The sequence below is a fragment of the Elgaria multicarinata genome, chromosome 12 (assembly GCF_023053635.1).
Source record: "Elgaria multicarinata webbii isolate HBS135686 ecotype San Diego chromosome 12, rElgMul1.1.pri, whole genome shotgun sequence".
NCBI lineage: Eukaryota > Metazoa > Chordata > Lepidosauria > Squamata > Anguidae > Elgaria > Elgaria multicarinata.
The window spans coordinates 6,036,240-6,059,512 of record NC_086182.1 but is presented as its reverse complement, the minus strand read 5'-3'; positions in this window follow the sequence as shown (position 1 = coordinate 6,059,512).

Sequence of the window (23,273 nt, the reverse complement as noted above, 5' to 3'; positions counted from 1 at the left end):
CTGATGGGTCTTTATCATTAAACCAGACAGGGGCCCTTGCTAGACCTGCCGGCTTATGCCGGCAGGGAGGCGGGGCCGAGGTGCACTGATGTTGGCGCGCCTCCCCCAGGCTACCAGACGGCGGACGCGTAGCGACGTCGCGTCCCTGCCGGCGTCCGCCATTTTTTTTTTTTTTTTAAAGGGGCCGGGTGCGGCCCGAAGACGGCGGACAAGGTAAGTGGGTTTTTTTTGGTTTTTTTACGGGGGGGGGCGAAGGATCACAGGGTGGGTGGCAGGGTGGGTGGCACGGGGGGAGGGCGGGTGCGATCGCGCCGCGCGCTGCCCGAGCCCGGGCAATGCCTGGCATGGGGCGGCATTGCCCAGGCGGCGCGCGGCGCGATCGCACCCGCCCTCCCCCCGTGCCACCCACCCTGCCACCCACCCTGTGATCCTTCGGGCCCCCCCGCCGATGTGCCCGGTCCGCGCTGTGCCCGGTCCGTGGCTTTTTGTGGCTCCTTGCGAGTAAGCGAGGAGCCGCGAAAAGCCGCGGAACTCTCCATACTTCCCCCAGCCCCAGCCTGAGGCCGGAGCTGGGGAAAAGGCGCGCCATAAGCGACTTCGCTTATGACGCGTAAGACCAGGCCTCAGCTCGGCCTGTCTCCGGATTCCCCTGTGCGTCATCTGGACGCACAGCAGGGAATCCAGGACAGAATGCGCGCTAAGGCCTCGTCTAGGAAGGCCCTTGGACCGGACAGTCCTTAGTACAAGGGATGCTTTCAAAATAGAGGATAGTCCTTTGGCATCTGTTCAAATAGGGGACTGTCCTCTTGGTTACAAATTACAGGAACAGGGTCTGTAAGAAAGCCAACGGTGCTAGAAATTCAAACACTTGGCCACTCCAAGCTAGTCCCCTTGATGGTGCAGGTCCAACTGGGTGGGTGAGGACTGCATGGAGGTGGCCTTTTTAGGAATCAGTGCCTCCACTGTTACTGAAGACAGTGGTGGGCAGAAAGTAGATCTCCAGGTAGTTTGGACTTCAGCTCCCAGCGTTTTTGAGCATTGGGCATGCTGGTAGGGGCTTCTTGGAGCTGCAGTCCAAAACCTTTGGAGATCTACCTTTCTTATAGGCCCTGCTCCTGAATCCCGGAAAGCCTGCAGTTATGCCCCTTCCAGGAAAAATGTTTGCCAATTAAGCTTCTGTATGCCTGGCTGCTCTCAAAGGCACAGAAGCAATCTGGCAACCCTATGAACTAGAGTAATCTCGCACAGCCTTTGCATTGCACTGGACGTCCGTTTCCTCATATGAACCTCTGATTTTGAGCATCATCAGATGGGGGGGGGAAGGAAATCCCATTTCCTTACCGTCACTCCCCCCGCCCCCACTTCTGTTCTACAATACTCCCTCTTTCTTCACCCAAGGGAAGAAAGAGGAAGTAAACAATGACCATGTGGCCCATTCAGGAACCGTTTTTATCACGTGGCTTTTACTGCACACAGCAAGAGCCCTTTTTTTCCCTCTTTTTTTTTAAGAAATCAGATTTAAAGGGGTCTATTTTGTGATGGAAAGAAGGCAAGAAGGAGTGGGAGATGGATGGGAGGTGGATGATGGTCGTCAAAAGGACCCATGAACATCCCTAAGTGGGCAGTAACGAGTGTGCAATAAAACACTCATCTGATTACGCTCTTGATGAGCTGGGTTTCACTGATGTCTGGAGGTCTGGGCACTGCTGCAGAGGGTGACCCTATGAAAAGGAGGGCAGGGCTCCTGTATCTTTAACAGTTGTATTGAAAAAGGAATTTCAGCAGGTGTCATCTGTATATATGGAGAGCCTGGTGAAATTTCCTCTTCATCACAACAGTTAAAGCTGCAGGTGCCTTGCCCTCTTTTAAATCTGGTCACTCTAGTATAGCTCCTGCACCTTTAACTGTGGTGATGAAGAGGGACTTTCACCAGGTTCTCCATATATACAAATGACACCTGCTGAAATTCCCTTTTCTATGCAACTGTTAAAGATACACAGGAGCCCTGTCCTCCTTTTCATAGGGTCACCCTACTGCTGCAGAGGGAAACGAATGAGCTCCTGCCCTTCCAGTCTAGTTAAGCTGGGGGCTCCCGACGGGTGCGCCCATGTTTATGATGGGGAAAAGCATCCGCTTGGGTCTGCGGAGAACACAGCAACTTGCATGACTTGCACCTGTGACAACGAAGAAGTGAGATGCTGCGCCAGGTCAGCAAAGGCTCCAAACTGGCACTGGATGTACTCATCTCTTTGGAAGAATCTATCACAGGGATGGGCAACTCGTTTTGGCCCACAATTCCCAGCATTCCTCACCATTGGGGATGCTGGCTAGGGCTGATGGGAATTGTAGACCAAAATATCTGCAGGGCCCCAAGTTGCCCACCCCGATCTAGCAGCACCTCTCTTCCAGTGGGCAGGGTAGGGCAAAGGAGAGTTGGAAGGCAGGCAGAGGGTTTTTTATATATCCACATTGCAGTGACACAGTAAGAGGCTAAATTGTAACTGGCTCCGATGGGAATTTTGGATATTGATTCAACCCATTCCTTCAATTGGAATCCTCCAAGCAAATCCCAGTTCCTTCCACTGCCCTGTTGTGGGAGGAAATTGAGGACTTCCTTTGGCCCGGGCTGTTTTCAATGCCAGGGAGCTATGGTGGAACGTCTGAAGTGGACATGCATGGAAGGTATAACTTGGCCAGGTTCAGCAGTCATTTCCTTCACCACGGAGCAAGCAGAAAGAGGTCTTGCCCCACCTGATAAGGAGACTGTCTTCCAAATCAGAGTGATCCCAGATAAAAACAACCTTTTGCCTGGTGCCCACCGCACAGCCTCACTTACAAATGGGTCATGATGCAGTAACGGGCTGGAGGGCTGCTGCAGAGCCTGAGAGTGTTTGTTGGTCCTGCCCACTCCAACAGGTACTAAAGGGACCAGGGTGCTGGAGGCACGAGCCGAAGGGCAAGAAGCCACTGGAGGGGATCTGCCACCCTGCTTGAAGAAAGGAGGCTGAGGAGAGCTTCACCTGATAAAAACTGGCCCTCGCTCAGCCACTCTACTACTCTGATAGTCTGCTGGCAACTTTCCTAGATGAAAAAACGGAGGCTAGGAATTATAACTTTGGGAAGTACAGTACTTCACTATTTTAATCTGCTCTTTCTTTCACTTTGTGATAACCGGTGGCAACCTTTAAATGGGAAACAAGAAACGTGCGAGAACAAGCCCAGGGACAGCTAAACACAACAAAGCACCTAAACAACTTAAAATTGACGAATTGTTTGCCTTTGAGGAAACCGTGAGTATCCCAGACTCAAACGTAGTGTTTTCAATTCCTACTGCTAATAGTTTTTCAGCTTTGGATATAGAAAATGAGCTTTTACTTGAGTCCGCAGAAAACTCTGGCAATAATTCCTTTGTGTATCAGGAAGGCGTGTCCTTGGAGTCAAATGGGGTAGATAAGTCTGCTTCCGAGAAATTGCTCATTACAGAGAAGATACAACATACTGAACAGCAATTATACCCCTCAGACTTTTGACAAAACAGTGCCTTTTAACAGCTCGCACTGTTATTTCAATATACGAACGCCTAGAAAAAATTGCCAGACAACTTGAGGTTCTTAAACTCTCCTTTGACACTTTTACACAAAAGCATACAGTTCAACTTAACAGTACAGGATCTAGAAAGGAGGATAAACCAGGAAGCAAAAAGACCACCTCAAATGATTCTAGTGCCTGTTTACTAGTAAGTTCAAAGGAGCTGGAAAAAGGAAATTGCAACAGGATTTTACAAGCAAATCAAGTTATGCTGCAAATTGCCAACAATAGAATAAACAATGGTAGATGGAGGTCGCATGGAACTATCAGGTTTTCTTTGAGCCAACTTCTACATATACATGCACATAGTATTGATATGAGGGCTGTAGAATGGCTTCCTAGTGTACCAGCATACAAGAGAGTTATGGTAACATTCGAACAGTCTACAATTCCTCTCATGCTGATGAAAATGAAGCATTTTTTGTCCAATTTCTAAATAACACCAAAGAGAGTTTTTCAAAATCTAGTTATCACCCCCTTAATTACCCCAAAGTATAGCAGTGGGATGATTACAGAGGAAAGGAATACCTGCTCATTAATCTCCAAAGAAACTCCTAGCAGGACTTTACTGCGTCCTAACCCAGCCAAAACTTCAAGCACCGCAACAGAGAAGCAGTCTTCGAGCCTGAGTGAACAAATTATTAATGAAGGAAAAAAAGACATTGCCACTAGACTGGAAGATGTAAAGAACATAATGCTAGCTATTAATGACTTGGCTGAACCACTGGTGAATCTAGAATCTATGGGGGATGCTCCTCATGCCGAGAGGAATATGGATGGGGGCTCTATAGATGCCCTATTAACAACGAATGAGAATGGTTGTGAAACTACAATTCTAGTACAACCCTTGGAGCCAAAGAGGGTTAATAATATACCCTCTCCGCATGAGTTGTCTCCCAAACAAAAAAACACTGCTCAGACAGAATCGTTGGAGATGTGCGACATTACAGACTTGACTATGCTAGTTTGACAACTAAACTTAATATCTTGGAACATTATGGAGTGGGCAAAAAAGTTTCATGATGCAAATTTTGCAGTTTACTTACAAAAATTTAAAATTCTTTGTCTACAAGAGACATGGGCCCCTGAAACTAATTTACCATCTCTCCATGGATTTCGATCTTTTTCTCTCCCAGCTATCAAGACACGTCTTAGAGGCCGTGGTAGCAGAGGCCTTACTATATTTATCTCAGTTGATTTGCATGTAGATATACAAATATTGACTACTTGTTGTCCACAATATATACAGGCCCTACTTATTAAGAGTAAGCATTTTGGCTCTCTTATTTGTATAAATGTTTATTTCCCACCTAGCTTGTCAAAAAATGTAGGCCCTAATAGTATTTGGAATAGTCTATCTGAAACTCTTACCATCTTGGAGTGTCAATACCCTTCCACAAGGCTCATCCTGTGTGGAGATTTTAACGCTAGAATTGGGGCTGGTTCGAAACAAGTAGAGGGCACTAATTTTGGACAAGATGTCCAAGTTTCACCTGTTGCTAGGGTCTCCCAAGATACTAGTATAAACAAGCCAGGACTAAGATTTCTAGAGGTTCTCTCTTTGCATCAATTGCAATGGAACCCACCAGGATATAACGCTGGGTACCTATACCTATGTCACCAACAGGGGAGCTAGCACAATAGATTATATAGCAGTTTCTGCCAATTTGCTCCCAGACATCCATAGATTTGAAGTTAACAACAGGGTTGAAAGCGATCATTTCCCTTTGTCGCTGCTATTTAATTTTGAAATGCTCCACCTCCCATATCCCTCTCAAAATTTAAATGGAATTCACGTGGGAGAACAGAGAATAAGGTGGTCAACTAATCTGGGCACTTCCATTTTTCAGATATTTGAGAGTCCAACTTTTAAATCCCTTTATCAAGAAATCTTACATTCTAATTCAGATATCTTAATTGTTTATCAAACCATTATTCAAAATCTTAGACCTAAATTGGTCTGTGACAAACAATTTAAACCCAATAGAGTAGTGGGCAACAGATGGTTTGATCTTGAATGTAGAGATGCCCAGAAAGCATTAATGCATTATTCACGACAGGTATTTAGAAATAATGGTACTACCTCTCCTGACATTCTAGCTTCTATGAGGTTATCTTATAAGGCACTCTTAAAACAAAAGAAAGACACATATGGAAACAATTAGCCATAGCTGTGACGGAAAAGAATGAGAAGCAGTTTCTGGATATAATTCCTACTGGTATGCACACAGTTAGACCGGTAATCATAGGACACATTCCTTCTCAGCAGTGGCATACTCATTTTAGCAGATTTTATGGAGCTACATCCCCAGGGAACCACCCTTCTAATGTTTCTGAAACTGCTTGTCTGCCTTATTGGCCCTCTGTGTCAGTGTCGGAGATAAAGAAATTGATTGCAGCTCTTGCCCTGCGCAAGGCTTCAGGAGAAAAAATGATGCCTCCAGAAATATTTAAATATTTTCCTGAGTGGTGGGCCCCAATATTAGCCAAAGTGTTTACTCATATTAACAATACAGGTATAATCCCAATGGGCTGGAAACAGAGTGTTGTTGTTCCTATTTACAAGAAGGGTGATAAGCAAGACCCAAACAATTATCGGCCTATTAGTCTTCTAGATATTGACTCCAAACTATACAGTAAACACCTACTAAAAAAACTGGAGGACTGGGAATTTACCAACCATATTATCCACCCTGAACAGGCTGGCTTTAGGAAAGGGCAGAGCACTATTGACCACTGTTTGACTCTTTATTTTTTAGCCCAACAAGGAATTGCTGGTTCTACCAAACATTTATTTGTCGCCTTTGTTGACTTAGCAGCAGCTTTTGATTTGATCGATAGAAACTTGTTGTGGAATAAACTGGCCAACACTAATATAGATAAGCGCCTATTGTTTCAAATTAAGGAACTCTATTCCAATACAACTGCTAGAATTAGAGTTGGTATTTCTGGCTCATTAACTGATTCTATCTCCACAAGCAAAGGAGTAAAACAAGGATGTCTACTGGCACCATTACTCTTTAATTTATATTTGAATGACATAATTCCAGCATTGTCTGGCCCAGAATTTTTTCTGCCTTCAGTTGGGTCAAAGAAGATTTCTATCCTTTTATATGCTGATGATATGGTTCTAATTTCACTTACCCGTATAGGTTTGAAAAGGCTGCTCTCTAAGCTCAGTGTATTTTGTACTAAAGAAAAACTGAGCATTAATTATACTGAGACAAAGGTAATGGTGTTTGGGAAAAGTCATTCTCATTTCCAATGGTCTATCAATAAAAGTATCAACACTCAATGTTAAAGGTTTGGGGGCAGTCGTGAAAAGGAGGAGAATAGAACAAATGTTTAATAAAGAAGGATCGGATATTATAATGGTGCAAGAAACACACCAAGGCTCCGAGAATTCGAATATGATAAAATTCAAGTGGTTAGCTTATTATGAAAAGTCATTAGGGACGTCAAAACAAAATGGAGTGGCCACTTTGATCTAAAAAAAAAAGTGGGTTTATATTAGAAGAAACAAAAAAGGACGATAGTGGCAGATATCTTATGTTAAAAGGTAAAATTGAAGGAAAGGTATATACGCTAATTAATGTGTATGCCCCAAATGAGAGACATAGAGAGTTTTTTATAAAGTTATTTAAAGAAATAGAAGAATTCAAGGAGGGGTATGTTATATTAGCTGGGGACTTTAATATGGTTATGGATAATATATGGGACAGGTCGAATCCCACTAATGTTGAAAAGAGGAATAATATAACTATATTGAATAAACTAGTAAAAGAAAATGATTATTTAGATTCTTGGCATTTACTCAATGGGATTAAGCCTGGGTTTTCATATTTTCCCCCAGTTCATCATACATACTCCAGGATAGATTATATATTTGTCTCAAAAGATTTTGCAACGAAGATTTGTAAAATGGAAATGGGGGTAATAAAAGTAACTGATCATGCCTTGTTAAGTTTAGAATTTGCAGTCAAGAAGAACTATAAAGAGGCATATAGATGGAAGTTGAATACAAAAATATTGAAATATAATAAAGTGGTAGAGAAAATTCAGAAGGAATTGTCGGAGTCATGGGAAATTAATGAAAAGGGAGGAACAGCTGGGTCAGTCGTTTGGGACACCATGAAGGCTGTAGTAAAAGGAATTTGTATTAGAGAGATGTGTAGCTTAAAAAGACAACAACGTGCAGAGCAGGAAAAGTTAGAGATAGAAATTAGAAATTTGGAGGAAGAATATTGGCGAGGTAAAAAAAATATAAATTAGTAGAAATACAAGCTAAGAAGAAACAATTAGAAAATTTAAATTTAGAGGAGATTCAAAAGAATTTAATATATATGAAAAGGGAATATTTCGAAAACAGTAATAAGAATTCTAGGTTGCTTGCCAGGCTCACACAAAAAGAAAAAGGGAGGAATGGGATAGAAGTATTGAAGGATAATCGAGGGAATTATTGTCATATAATGAAAGATAAAATAAAAAAATTTCCAGGAATTTTATCAGGAACTATATAAGGGTAAAGAAATACAACAAGAAAAGGTGGAGGAATATATTGGAAGGTTTATAAAGAATGGAATAAAACCAGAATATAAAGAGCTAATGGAGAAGGTAATAACTCAAAGAGAAGTTGAAGATGTTATTGATAATTTGAAAGTTGGTAAATCACCGGGAGCAGATGGTTTAGGACCAGAATATTATAAAGTTTTCAAAGAATTTTTAGTTCCAAAGTTATTGAAACTTTATAATATGATATTATTAGGAGAGAAGATACCTGAATCATGGGAACACTCATTGATAATTCTAATTCCAAAACCAGATAAAGACCTGACTAGTCCTGATTCTTATAGACCTATCTCGTTAATAAATCAGGATGCCAAAATTTTCTCATCTATTATGGCTAAACGGTTAAATAAATTTATATCAGAATATGTAGGAGAAGATCAATGTGGATTTGTGGCAGGAAGGCAGATGCATAGTTTAGTGGGAAGAGTTTTAAATGTAATAAATGTAATAAAAAAATCAAATATCAAGGCAGGAATTATGGCATTGGATAGTTTTAAGGCCTTTGATTGTGTGAGCTGGCAGGCATTAAAGATTATTGTAGATAAATTGGGATTTGGAAATAAATTTAAAAACATAATAGAACAGTTATATTCCCAAAATACAGCTGTAGTGGTGGTAAACGATGGACTCACTGAAAAGATACGACTAGCCAGAGGTACAAGACAAGGATGTCCGCTCTCGCCGGTCCTGTTTGTAATGGTTATGGAAGTATTGGCGAAGGCACTAAGGGAGGATGAAGAGTTAGAAGGAATTGGAGAGGTAAGGGAAATAAAGTTAAATATGTTTGCGGATGACACCTTATTGACCATTAAGAACCCAATAAGAAAAATAGAAAGAATTAATTATCAGTTGAGGGAATTTGAAGAAATTACAGGGTTAAGAATAAATTGGTCTAAATCAGAGATGATGTTGTTTAATTATACTAAGAAGGAAGAAAAGGAATGGGAACATAAGGGAATAGAAATGAGAGTTAAGGAGGAGATTAAATATTTGGGAATTAAAATTACAAAAAATTTAGAGAATCTTGAAAAGGAGAATCATAGAATCATAGAATCATAGAATAGCAGAGTTGGAAGGGGCCTACAAGGCCATCGAGTCCAACCCCCTGCTCAATGCAGGAATCCACCCTAAAGCATCCCTGACAGATGGTTGTCCAGCTGCCTCTTGAATGCCTCTAGTGTGGGAGAGCCCACAACCTCCGTAGGTAGCTGATTCCACTGTCGCACTGCTCTAACAGTCAGGAAGTTTAATGAGGTTAAAGAAAGAGGTATTAGAGAAATTGGAGAAATATAAAAGATTAAATTTATCTTGGTTTGGAAGAATAGCCTTAATAAAAATGAAGATTTTAGCTAAAATTAATTTTGTGTTTAGGATGTTACCAATAAAAATATCAGAAACTGAGATAAAAAGCTGGCAAAATATTATTAATAAATATTGTAATAGAGAAAAGAGAGCAAGAGTGAATAAAAATAATTGGTATCTAAGCCAAAAAAAGGGTGGATTGGGTCTCCCAAATATAAAATTATACTACGCAGCAAATAGATTAAGACATATTGTAGAAGCAATTATAGGAGTAGGAGATTTATATTGGATGGAAGAAAAAACTATAAGTAATGTAGAGATGAGTTTGGACAATGTCTTCTTTAAAGATGGAGGGAGAAAGTGGGTTGGAAGTATAGATAATCCACTCCTGAGGACTCAATGGGAAATTTGGAGTAAATTTAAAGGGAAGCTGCTTCCGAGCAACTCTCCCTTAGCACTGATAATAATGTTAAAGAATTTCCCAGAGGATCTGAAGGGTAGATTATGTAAAATATTAAAAGAGAAAAGTAAAATGAAACTAAAGGATTGGTTAAGAGATATAAAAACAAGAGAAGATATGGAAAAATTGTTAAAGGAGAAAAAATTATCTTGGTTAGAATATGGGCAATTAGAACAATGGAATAAAAAGTGGATTAAAGATAATTAGAGTTTGCAGAAAGATGACGAAGTTTGAAGAATTAATAGCAAATAAGGAAAAAGGTAAAGGAGGTAGTATAGTTTTAAAAGGGTTAATGAGTGAAATATATAAAATATTGTTAGAAAAGGAGTTTAGAGAGAACTCAGAGAAAATGGTATGGGAGTCAGATTTGAAGGTACAAATAGGGCGACAGAGATGAGAGGGACTATGGAAACAAAGAGTGTTGAGAAGTTTGTCAGTGAGAATAAAGGAGAACTATTTTAAAATTTTGTGGAGGTGGTACCTAACCCCGATTAGATTGAATAAGATAAATGATCAGCATTCAGCAAATTGTTGGAGAGGTTGTGGGGAAAAAGGAACGTATTTACATATGTGGTGGCAATGCAAATATGTACAAAGATTATGGAAGATGGTGTTTTCAGAAATTTAAGAAATAGTGGGAATGAAAATAGAACAAACACCAAAGATTGCATTGCTGTCACTATTTGAAGATATAAAGTGTGGAAAAGAAACTATAGAGCTGATATCGAGTTTGCTGGTTGCAGCACGATTGATGGTAGCCAGGAACTGGAAGATTCAAGGGGAATATTCCATTGAAGAATGGTATAAAGAAGTATGGGATATAGCCATTAATGACAAACTGACATGTAATATTAAGTGGAGAAAAGGCGTAACTAAAATAAATGAGTTTGAAGGAATCTGGAAACAGTTCCTAATATTCGTGTTTACTAAGGGAAGTGGGAAACCGCCAGCAGAAGAAACGATAAGATTTTGGACTCAGGAATAGATCCCGAGGTGGGGGGTGCACTTTTATGTTAAGAATGATTATGTTGTAGTATGATAATGTATAGGTAATACTTCTTCAACATATATGTACTCAACATTTATTTAATATGTATGTAGCAGTTGTTTGATTTTTCTTTTTTTATTATTATTACTATTGTAATGTTGTATGTTTATATAGTGTAGAAAACAAATAAAAATTATTAAAAAAAAAAAAAGTAAATAGTGTCCAACGTTTCATCGGTCTTGGCGTTGAACAAGCCCTCGCCATCGAAGGGCATGTTCTCAATCCTTGCCTTCGTCTCATACGTCAGGTTTGCTGATCGTAGCCAGGCATGCCTCCTCAAAGCCACTGCCCCCATCATGTTTTTGGAGTGGCAGTCGACCTGATGTCTTGCGGTCGATAGCTGCTGTTTTGCTATCGCCGAAGCCTCTGCCTGGAACACTCTTGCCAACTCTCTTTTGTCCTCTGGGAGATAGTCACATAGTGACCCTACTTTCTCCCAGAGAAAGAGTTGGTATCGGGCCATGGTCGCCTGGTAGGTTGAGGCCCTGATACCAAGGAATGCAGAAGAATAAATCCTCCTCCTTGTTATGTCCAACTTCCTACCCTCCTTGTCTACCGGAGCAGAATGAGGCTTCTGCGATTGACCCTGGGCTGACTCGACCACAATCGAATTTGTTTTGGATGTTGAGTAAGGAAAGCAGCATCGCCCCCCTGGATGCGGTAGAGAGTTTCCAATCTCCTCGATGTGGCCTGTGTGGACGCAGGGGTTTTCCAGGAAAGCTGTGCTGTCTGTTTCAGGGCTGGAGGGAGAGGAATAGCCACTGCGGCGTTACTCTTAGTTTGAAAAATGTCATAAATAGGGTCTTCAACCGGCTCGTCGGGTTGTTGTATATCCAACCCCAGCGCTTGAGACATTCTCCGCATATGTTCTGAGAATCTTCCCATGTCGTCAGAGGGTGAAGCAGGGTCTTGTGAATGCAGAGCATCCTCTGGCGACAGTACCGAAGGGGTAACTGAAACCCTAGAATTGGTATCAGACGGGTAATCATCCTCGGGGGAAGACACAGTAACGATCTGGAGCTGCTGTTGTTCGAGCTCCGATTGTTCCTGATGGGTCGGTACCGTAGCGGTCGCTGTCGGTATGGAAGTGCTATGGCGTCGATGAGTTGGAGCTGGCGAAGGGTGGTGCGATGGAGGGGCCAGTGGGATTTGAAGGACCCTTGAAGTCGGAGGAGGCTGGGCATAGTAAGCTTCCAGCGCGTATTGGTAATTCCTATCATGTGGGAAATATCTGTGCGGCCGATAATAATCCCAATCATAATATTCATGTCTGGGCTGGAACTCGGAGTATTGGGAAGTTCTATCCCACTCCTGCCTTGGCCTTTCTACAACAGCTGGTCTGGGAGACGGCTGTGTTAGAGGAACAGGCTCCTCCATATCCAACACCTGTGGCGAATCTCCCTCTGATAGGCTCTGTGACCGTCTCGGTATCGAAGGTAACTCAGACGTCGGTCTCGAAGGAGGTCTCGGTAACGAGACAGTTGCGAGGGCCGTCGGTATCGAAGGAGCCGATGTTTGAATAGGCTTAGAAGGCCGTGGGGACTTTTTGGAGTGTTTTTCTCCGTCCCTCTTCTTCTTTTTCTTCTTCTCGACCTCCGAAGAAGATTTGGGAGTCCGGGCCTTCTTAGTAATCTTTCTGGCTGTGGAACTCGCCAGTGACCGCCCAGGCGTTAGGGGTATCAATGCCCTATTGTTCGCACTGGTATCGTCGCACTCCTTTGTGCTGCGGTCTGGAACGGACTTACTTGGTGCCGTTTTATCCATTTTAGCTTCAGTTGGATTCGAAACTGTGGTGTCTGTGGCTCTGAGGGCCTTTTCCCACAGAATAGCTTGCAAACGGTCTGTTCTGTTTTTCCTCGTCTGCTTGGTAAAGGACATACAATGGTGGCAGGCTTCCACCTTGTGACTTTCGCCTAGACAAATAACACACAAAGAGTGTCCGTCGGTAGGGGGAAGTTTTGCCCCACACCGAACACACTTGCGGAATGGCGCCTTCACTGCCATGCGGCTTAGGCCGCTGCGACGAAGCGTCGTTGAGGAAAAACTACTATATATATATATATATATATATATATATATTTATAGGAAGAAGAAGATATAAGAAAGAGAATATAGAAGAATTGAAGAAGAATTTGAAGGATTTAGGAGAAGAAAACAGGAAAAAAACGCTAGAGGTTGGTTCTACAGGTCTAGGCACAATGGCGGACGATGAAGAACTGAGGTAAGGGCGGGAACCCCATGGACATGCGCGGTAGCATGGGGGAGGGGTTCCCGCCAAAAACGTTCCTCTCAGCTATAGTAGGTTCCGGTTCAGTTTCTGCGCAGGCGCAAAGCCCATATGTGTGATGCATAGAGACCACGAAGAAGAAGTGCCCCCCTCCCGTGACTCCCACCCCCCTACGGAGCTGTAGAAAGGGCCTATTTGGGGCAGACTCCATGGAGGCTTTTTAAAATCTCCGCTCTTACGGAAGCTGCCAACGAGTGGAAGAACATAAAAGGCTTCCCTATGCCGCGTGCCACCAGGCTTCAAGAAGAGGCCTCTCCCGATTCCTCCCTCTCTCTGGCTCCCCTTTAGCTCTGGGCAGCCGCTTTCCAGCCAGGAAGCGGCGTCCAGCGGAGAAGCAGGTGAGTCCCGTAGCAGCAGCCAGGCCAGAGAGGGACCGGGAGCAGCTGCTGGAGCTGGAAGGACGTGACGGCATCACTGGGAGCGCGGAGCCAGCAGGCCCCAGAGACTGGCCTCGCCTGGAGAACTACTACTCTCAGCATGCTTCCTGACAGTCCTCGGGTCTCAGACATCTGGGAAAGTGGAGATTTCGCCGATTGTAATTTAATAGATAAAAAAAAAGACAGGTATGTTTATAAATTTCAAAACAGCTAGCCAAATTGGCAAGATTGGAGGATGGTTGTTTTCTTGGCTGGCAACTTTGCACTGGCCAAGGGATGGCCCAGATCGCCACATGGGAGGGGCTTGGAGCTGCAGATTTTCCGGACATTTTATGAATTAATGGGATTTCCCCCCGGATCCAGTTTGCCGCCCCCCCCCCCCATTTTCCTGACCTGTCTGGTGAAAACTGGTGTCAGGATCTGTGTTAGTGCAGAGTATACTGTCAGGATCTGTGCTAGAGTCAGGAGTGTTCGCAGGACCCAGGTCCCCTGTCAGGAGCTGTTCTGCTGTCGAGTGCTCGCTGGACTCAGGCCCTTTGCCAGCAGTCCTCCATGGGGGCTGATGGAGATCAGCTGGGAGCAGCTAGGGTCAGGGCTATAGAAGACCAGCATTTCTGCTCTAGCCTTTGTGGCAGTAATGCAGTCTCTTGGGTCTGCTGTAGCCTGTTCCTGTGATTCCAGACCCTGCCTTGCCTGACCTTCTGTTTTGTTGTGACCATGTCCCTTGCCTCTGACCCTGTTGGAACCCTGCTGTTCTTGGACTCAGACCTGGACCCCTGCTTGAACTCAGGTTTGCCTTTGGCCTCTGAAACCTGCTTATTTCTGGACTTTGCCTCTGCCCCTGCTTGGACTTTGTGTACCTTTGGTCTCAGGACCCTGCTATTCCTAGACTCTGCTTTTGTCTCTTGCCCTGCTTAGACTTTGTGTACTCCTGGACTCTGAATCCTGCTCACGCCTGGACTTTGCTTTTGCCTCTGGCTCTGCCATACCTTGCTAGTATTATTAAAGTAAGACCTTTCCAGACTACCCATCTTGTGTGGGGCTCTGTTTATGTTTTAGTTCTCCCGAGTCCTGGTGACCTAGCCCTAGAGTCTGGCCACCCATGCCTTGGATCATTACAACCGGACAGTTAAGTCACCTTATAAAAATCCCCCTAGACTTCCCAGGACAGAGCAAAAATCTAGTCAAATCCAGGGAAAACTGGAAAGTTGGTCATCCTATGAGTTAATATGTGAGTGGATCTGATGGCTATATATATTCCCTTCATTATCAGAGGCAGTCTATCTCTCATGGCCAGTGACCGGGGAACGCAAACGGGAGGCTGCTGTTGCACTCATGTGCTGCTTGTGGGCTTCCTATTGTCATCTGGCTGGCCACTGTGAGAATAGAGCTGGTCTAGATAGACCTTTGGTCTGATCCATCATGTTGTAAATCTATTCTTATGCTCTCATGATACTCTGCCTATTGATCCAAATAGATCCTTACACTGCAGTCCTTAAAACAAAGCATAAGGCCCAGTTCTGTTGAGTGCCCTGCTATGGGAGGATGCCCAGGGCAAGGGAAAGCTGGAAGGTGACCCATCAACCCTATAAGCAGACAGCAATTTCTGTTGTCATTGCAATCCCCTATTTAGAGATTAACATTGGGATGGCTCTGATCATCATTCTTTATCCTGATCCAAAGATTCCTTCCATCATAACCTTCAAAACAAAGAACAAGGCCCTGTTCCTTCAGCTCCCCTGCCCTGGGAGGACAGGTAGGGCCAAATTTATGTCAGGGCTTCTTTCAATGACACAGAGTTGCTTTGGAAGAGATGAGCTGACCATATAGATGACTGGTCAGAAGGAAGAGAAACTAGTTCTCAGGATGCAAAATATTTATTTTTCAAGAAGCCCAATGCATTTCGGCCAGTTTTTTTTATTCCAAGGCCTTCCTCAGGGGATTGTTAGAAGGTAGTGTCCTCTAGCAAAATAATTGCCTCATGTGGTGATCAGTCACCATAGGTACCATAGCAGAGTTCCTTAGACAGCCTTCCAAATGCGGTACTCATGCGAGCATCACGAACACAGAAGATTCAACATATGAGCCACCTAATTCTGCCTAGTGAAACAAAACAAATAATGAAACTCCAGTATAGCATATCCCCCCTCCCCCCGGCATCTTTTACAGCTACTCAATATTCCTACATCGCTTTTCAGACAAGAGAATAACTTTGGGTCATTTCACTTGCACAGTGTCATGTAAAATATCCTTGAGTCTTGAATCTCATCTACTTCTGAAAAAAATCATGCTTAAAATCTCTATACCAACGCTGTACTATGTCGTGGCAGACTTGTCGTTAGTGGGTTCGTATGCCGGCTGAGCAAGAAGCCTCTTCAATATAATTGTTCTTCTGTTAGATTAATGGGAGAAAACAGGCGATGAAAATCTCAATAAATCTGAAATAAGCAAAGTCTTTGAGATGCACTTAAAAGGAACTTGCCTGTGAATTTAGCTAAATGCTCTCAAAGTGGTTTTATTTTAGTGTGTTGAACATAGTAATACATGTGATGGGGTACTTTTGTGTTCAATAAACTGAACTTTAAATAAAGAATTAGAGTATGTCCAGATACTTTTGTGATTCCCTCCCACAATGCCAGTGTGGACGGTGTGAGAAATGCACAACCAAGACATGATCGCACTGGTATTTAGTGGCAAACCGAATCTGTCACTGAGGGTAATTAATACGGGGTCATCATGACTAATAGCCATTGATAGGATTAATCCTAGGTTGATTAGCTTGAATCTAGGACTGTCCCTAGAATCTAGAAATGGATCTTGAAAATCCACTTCCAAGAGGCTTGCCTGAGGTTATCTAGGGAGTCCTAGGCATTGGTGAAATTTGAACTCAAGACTTTTGCATTCAGGGCGCATATACTAACAAGGCTATTTCTTTATTAACACACACACCAAATTTACTGCAATACAGGAATCCAAGGTAATGTCACTACCATCTTCTGGACCCTGTCATACTTAGTGGCCCGGAACTAAAAGGACCCTTCACTACTATGGCACTCTGGAAACCTGAAGGCATAACATGTTAGTCTTCCATTCAAACAAAAGGGCTTTCAAGTGATTCTCTTTGAACTATCTCAGCCATCTCAGACTAGGCCTTGCTCTCTAGAGGTCAAGATGAAGATCACTGACTCTTCGACAGACAGATATAGGGAGTCTGTGAACCACTAACTCTCTTCCCTGCCTAGCTGAATTCTTAGCTCTTGGTCTGCTCTTCTGCCTTCTGTAGGGTGACTATATGAAAAGGAAGGACAGGGCTTCTGTAACAATTGTAGAGGAAAGGGAATTTCAGCAGGTGTCGTTCGTATGCATGGAGCACCTGGTGGAATTCCCTTGTTATCAAACAGTTAAACCTGCAGGAGCCTTGCCCTCTTTTGTGTCTGATCACTCTAGTATAGCTCCTTCAGCTTTAACTGTTAGGATAAAAAGGGAAATTCCCCTTTCTCTAAAACTGTTGAAGATACAGGAGCCCTGGCCTCCTTTCCGTATGGTCACCCTACCTTCTGCTATGACACCGTCTTTCATCACCATATCCCACTTTGACTATTCCCCTTGAGCCCACCTCACAAATCCCAGGTTACCATGGGAACAGCAATAAACAGTTTTACATCATTGCAAGTGTGTGGCCTATTCCTTACCGGACCTTGGGACGGTAAGGACTGCAGCTGCGTGACTCTCCAGCATTTGGAAAATTTCCAGAGTCGTGGCCTTTTCAGCATCATGGCAGGTAAGAATTTTTTTTCTTAGATGTGGAAGATGGAATGAGGAATAATGTCAGAAAGAATTTCGGTCTGTTGGTTTTATAAATGTTTTTAGATATAAGTGATCAGAATGGCAGTAAACCCACGTATCCGAAAAGGCAATCTCATTTCTATCTTGATGAGAGGGAAGTTTGATGTTGCTATAGTACTGATCCAGGTTACAAAGTCAATGAAACTATGTGGATTTGCAAAAATTTAAAAAAATATCATCTATGTATCGTTTATAGAATAGTATTTCCTTATAGAAGGGGTTTTGAGCCGGATGAGAGATAAAATTCTCTTCCAGCCGTGCCATGAATAAATGGGCCACACTAGGGACAAAAGGGCTTCCCACGGCAACGCCTCGAATCTGCAGGATTTCCCCCCCGTCAAAACTAAAATAGTTTTTTTCTAATCCCATCTCAGTAAGTTCTAATAGGACATAGGTAGGTGGAGAAAAATTATCCCGTTTATTGAGATACCATTCAACAGTATTGCGTGCCTCATCATGGGGGATACTAGTATAGAGGTGTGCTCTCATTCGATCCGTGTACAAACTTGCACACGTTCTAATGAGACTTACACTCGCTTCTAAGGAATCTTTTGACATTGGCAATAGAGCGTCTGTGGCTAAGTAAGGCGAGTCTTACTCAAGAAACTTACAGCACTGAAGGGGATAATGCTACAATGGCACATTTATTGAGGTTGAAACAAATACAAAGGTACAAGCCAGTTTTGGGGAAATTAGCTGAGCAAGTGGAGGCTTAGAAGCAGTTTCAAGACTGAAAAATAGACCCTTTGAGACTTCAGAGCATACACACACAGACAGCAGGGGAAAGAGTAGAGGGAATCGTTAAAGGCAATGTACCTTTCCCTGGGCTGCAGCCCTTTCTTGTAGACCGGAACTGGGGAGCGTTGCAACTCCTGGTCTTAGGTGAAGAGGAAAAGAAGACAGCGAGGCGAAGCACTCACCCACGGCAGGTTGCTCGCGCAAGCTGGAATGTGTCGTATATCCTGTGCTTCTGGTTCAAGAGAGAGCGGGAGCTAGCCTCCTCCCTCCCCCCAAGCCTGAGGGTCTTGTGTCCTAAAAAAACCTCTCAAGAAAAGCCTCCCCACAGTGCTCATAAACCCTGGGAGATGTTACTTGTGATGGGGGAGAGAGGCATTACAAAAGAGGGTGGTTGGGGATTGATGGCTGTCCTTGTTGACAATATTCTCTTTACAAAAGATGATTTTCAGCCTAGAGTTCAGCCACAGGGCTACATTAGCAGGTGTTTGACCAGGTAAAACTCTTGCCATCCAGCATTCCTATTCTGCTTAATTTTACCCTTCACTTTGGTTTCTGGGGAACGCGTTTGAAGGAGTCGATCAGAAAACGATGACTTGATCTATCCTTATGTGAAAGCTCTCAGTCTGCAGGTGGGGTTTTGGGCTGCTTCAAAATGGAGCCAGGACTGCTCACAGAAGCTACCTTGTAACAACTCCCCCATTGATGACAAGCCAATCTCATTGGTGGCGTCATCACAACAATTATACTGGTTGGCTTATTTCACTGGACTAGAATCATAGCAATTATTCTTTCTAACTAGACTTTATAGCCAATTAGAATTTATCTTGAAAACAGGATACAGTATTGCAAAAACATTTTCATGCTGAAAACACAGGAGTGATAATCTGGTAATATACTATACTACTAACAGTATAAAAACTTTGGCACTTAAAAACTCTCTTTCTGAGGTGGGGGAAAACGTTCTATAGGATTCTTTCATTTTTGCTTATTGCTTATGTGTGCCTGCACTTGTATGGTGGTTAGCTGGTGGAGGGAATGGAAGAAGGGTTGGAAGTACTAGGATAGACAAAGACACTTGCTCTTAAGGAAGGAAGCACGGGGTAAACGTTAGGGATGTGCTCCGCTCCGATTAGAAGTGTAGAAGCAGAAGCGAATTGGCCTGCTCCGCCTTGCCCAGAGGCGGAATAGAAGCGGACCGGGGACCCCTAGAAGCAAGGCGAAGAGAAGCGCCCATTTTCGGAGCGCTTCTCTTTCCGTGGACCGATCTGATCGCCATTTTGAAACATTTCGCCCATAGGATTGCATTGAGGAAAAGAAAAGGGGATAACTGTGTTGTTTTTGAAGCTATCTTTCTGAAACTTCTTGTGCTTAGAGAGTCATGGCTGGGGGTCATTTTGAGCCTACTCTCAGCTCTCTGCGTGGTGCGGTTCGCTTGCTAGAATTTTTTAAAAAGTAGGGTAAAGGCGAGAAAAAGATTACCTTTTCGATTACTGAGGGGCAGAGTCAACTCCCGGTCATGATCACATGATCCCAAAGTTGGAGGAGGGGATAGGCAAAACGGGTAACTTGGGATTCTGGGAACTTCTCTTTCTTAGTCTGAACGGACTTTTCCCAGTGTTTTTTAAAACAGTAGCCCCACCAAATGCACAAACACAACCTGAAATCATATACTAAGCCAATAATAAGAGATAGAAACACAACACTGCTACCCACCCTAACTTTGGGGAACAACTGAAAAAATGTGGTGCAAGAGGATGAGCTCCCCTAGGGCATGTGGACGTGCCCTCACTCTCTCCTGTACTTGGAGGGCCATCAGAGCCCTCCAAAGAGAGTAACCCAGTGGAGCAACGCCTATCATGAGTTGAAGTGAGAGCTTTGCTTCTTAAAAGACTGGTTCCTAGACATGACCAGTTAAATTGGCTGATGATTCCCCATCTGGGCACGTCCACCACCCCCTTATTACTGGTAAAAGACAGATATAGCCTTTTTAAAAAAGTTCTTCTTGTTGTTTATTCAGCAACACTGCTGCTTTTAATTCCACCCCTCCTTTGTTTATTTATTTATTTATTTATTTATTCCATTTTATATGCATTACTGGCTTATCCTTATGCCCCCAGAAATGTCTGCGGCCTGCCTGCCTTCCCTCCCTCCTCCCCTGCCCGCCTCGCAAGGATGTTGTGTGTGTCTGGCTTTGACTCAGGGGAGAAGTCCTTCCTGCGCTCAATTAGACTTTTGGAAGTTCCAAATCCATTTTTCAAGTGTGGAAGAAGATTCATAGGTTTATCTCTCTACTCCCCAATTCATGGCATGTTGGGATTTCCTTTGAAATGGCCCCATTGAGCTGTCTGCAGGTTTAAGCCCCGCCAAAAATCAGGGGGTGATGGGATTGCCTTGTACCTTGGCATGATTGTGGGTCTAGATGGCATCTGTGAGTGTGCCCACTTCCCTTTTTTTATCTGTCCAAATGTCAGAGAATAGTCCACGTCTGCAAATGGGGTGCCCAATTTCATAAATTCCCCAAAAATCAGGGGATGATGGGACTGCCTTGAGTCTTGGCGTGCATGTGTATCCCTGGATAAGCTGTCATGGTGGTGAGTTTGAGGTTTCTAATGTGCAAATTGACGGAGCTATCGAAAGGGGTGTGAATGGGGTGCCCGATTTTCATAAATTCCCCAAAAATCAGGGGATGATGGGATTGCCTTGAGTCTTGGCGTGCGTGTGTATACCTCCATGAGGTGTCATGGTGCCAACTTGAGGAGAGGGTTGGGGTTGCATTGGAGGAGTCCTGTGAGTGTTCGCTGTTGCCCTCCGTCCCCAGCAGCTGCAAGCAACCTGTCCTCTTTCCCCAGGTATTTAAGCCTTCAACATCCTGTAGGCGTGAGCCTGCGGTGCGTGGGCAAGAAGCCACTACCTAGAGGTCTACGGACAGTTGAAGTAACGTTCCACAATACTCAGACACCTGGAGATTCAGTGTTCTTTGGATGCTGCTAGTGAAGCTCCCCCACATATCAAACCTCTCAGGGGGTACAGAGGAGGGGGAAGAACCAAACAAGAACTAAGGGAACCAGGGATCAAAAGAACCACGGCCATTCAGATGTAATAGCAAAAGGAATTACCAGAAAGACATTGGCCATTGATTACTGGATACCACTTCCTGTGCCTCGCTGGGCTTATTTCTGCTTTCTGGTTAATAGTGTGTAACATCATAAAGAACACAATTGTCCTCACCAGAGGTGGATATAAACAACAAGGTCTGGTTCCAGTCACTGAAGATAAGGCCCAATAACAATTAAAAATCACTAACTTTTTTCCTATCAGCTCTGAGGAACTTTTAAATCTAACACCTGAGACAAAGACTCCTGATACGGAGGTTCTAGACTTGTCCCTGGGACCTCAGAGTATAATGAGGGTCATGGACTGGGAAAACCCAGAGGAACGCAGATGCAGTTTAGCTGCAGAATTCGCATCTGTGGGGGTCCCCCTTGCAGAGACTGGACATCCGATTTGCTCGTCTGAAACTCCACAAGGCAGCTCAAAAAGTCCTGTCATACCGACCTGCCCGGATGCATTTTTGGGCAAGAACTTCGATTCTTTACCCCCATATCGAAACATTCACTCTATCTTCTCTGATGACAAAGATCCCCATGTGGTAGCCAATCTGCTTAGCAGCCAACATGAACTGACCAAGAGACTGTTTACAAGCTGGGATCTAATTTTCTTTCTGGGGGCTCTGGTTCTGAAAGTCTCTGCCTGTTGCTTCTAGCTGCCTGGGGGCACTGCCACTCAGCAGGATTTGCTGACCAAGCACTTGGTACTTGGCATGAGAATTGGGCTGTCCTCAAGCTCCATCTTGATGCGGGTTCAAAGGAGTGTTTTTCTGTTTGGGTGCTCAGACTCCATGTCCACCTCGTATTTAGTTCTTGCACAAGTGACCTTTCGTTGAGTCTTTTTTTGTAAGTGTGCCCAAAACACCCTTTCAAAATGCCCAATGTGCCCACCAACCCCAAAAGATTGGGCACCCGTGCTCTGGCAGATCCTGTTGAAGCAGCAGCATGGGGAAAGGACTTTGCCTGGGAGGACCTGAGAGAATGGCTGCCAGTCAGCAAAGACAGGGAGGTCCAGTGGTTTGGCCCAGTATTAGGGGATTTCCAACACACCCACCTGCGGCAGCAAGTGGGCTATCTCCTTTCTTGCAGGGGGAGGGGTACTAATGAAGAGAAGATGGAGCAGAGACAACCATCTCAATAATATTTATTGATTTATTAGGATTTATGGATGCTTTACATCCACAGATTTCAAAGTAGTGAACACAAACCATAAAAACATAAACATGTAAAAACAATACGTAGAATAGATTGTATGTATAGTGTAGGATGAATTTCACACAGAACGCTTGCATAAACTGATGTGTCTTCTTCCCAGCAGAATCCAGAGAGGATTTTAGACTGCCCCGGATCCCTCAGGAGAGAGGAATGTACAACACAGGAGAAAGACCTCTGCCAAGGCCACGGCCTGATGCGTGGTCGTACCGCAGAAGTCTAGCTGCAGAAAAACCATGGCCAATTTATCAGCCCATAAAAGTGCCGTCCAGACTGCCGAAGTTGGTGGAGGCCTCCTTGCCGAGGCCCCAGAACGAAAGAAATAACAATTTCTTCCTTCGGGGAGTGCCAGTAGAGAAGCCTGTGCCGCCGCCGCCAACAACGGTACAGAAGCTGGTGCCGCCTCGTGTGCGGACCCCAGAAATCAGCACCTTGTGGGTCAACCCACAATACATCTCTACTCCGAAGCTGGTGACACCCCCAACGCAGAGCCTAGGAACAACTTTGCTGAAGAAGCCACTCCGGGCATCTCTCCGAAAGTCGATGGCGACCTGCATCGAAAAGACCGCTCCGCCAAAACTGGGAGAGACGCCTTGGCAAAAGTCAGTGGCAGAATCACTTGAAAACCCTTTTGTTTGAATGGAAGACTAACATGTTATGCCTTCGTTTTTCCTGAGTGCCATAGGCCGCATTCCATCCAGCTTGGGTCCATCGGTCAGCCCTGGCTTTGCCAGAGACA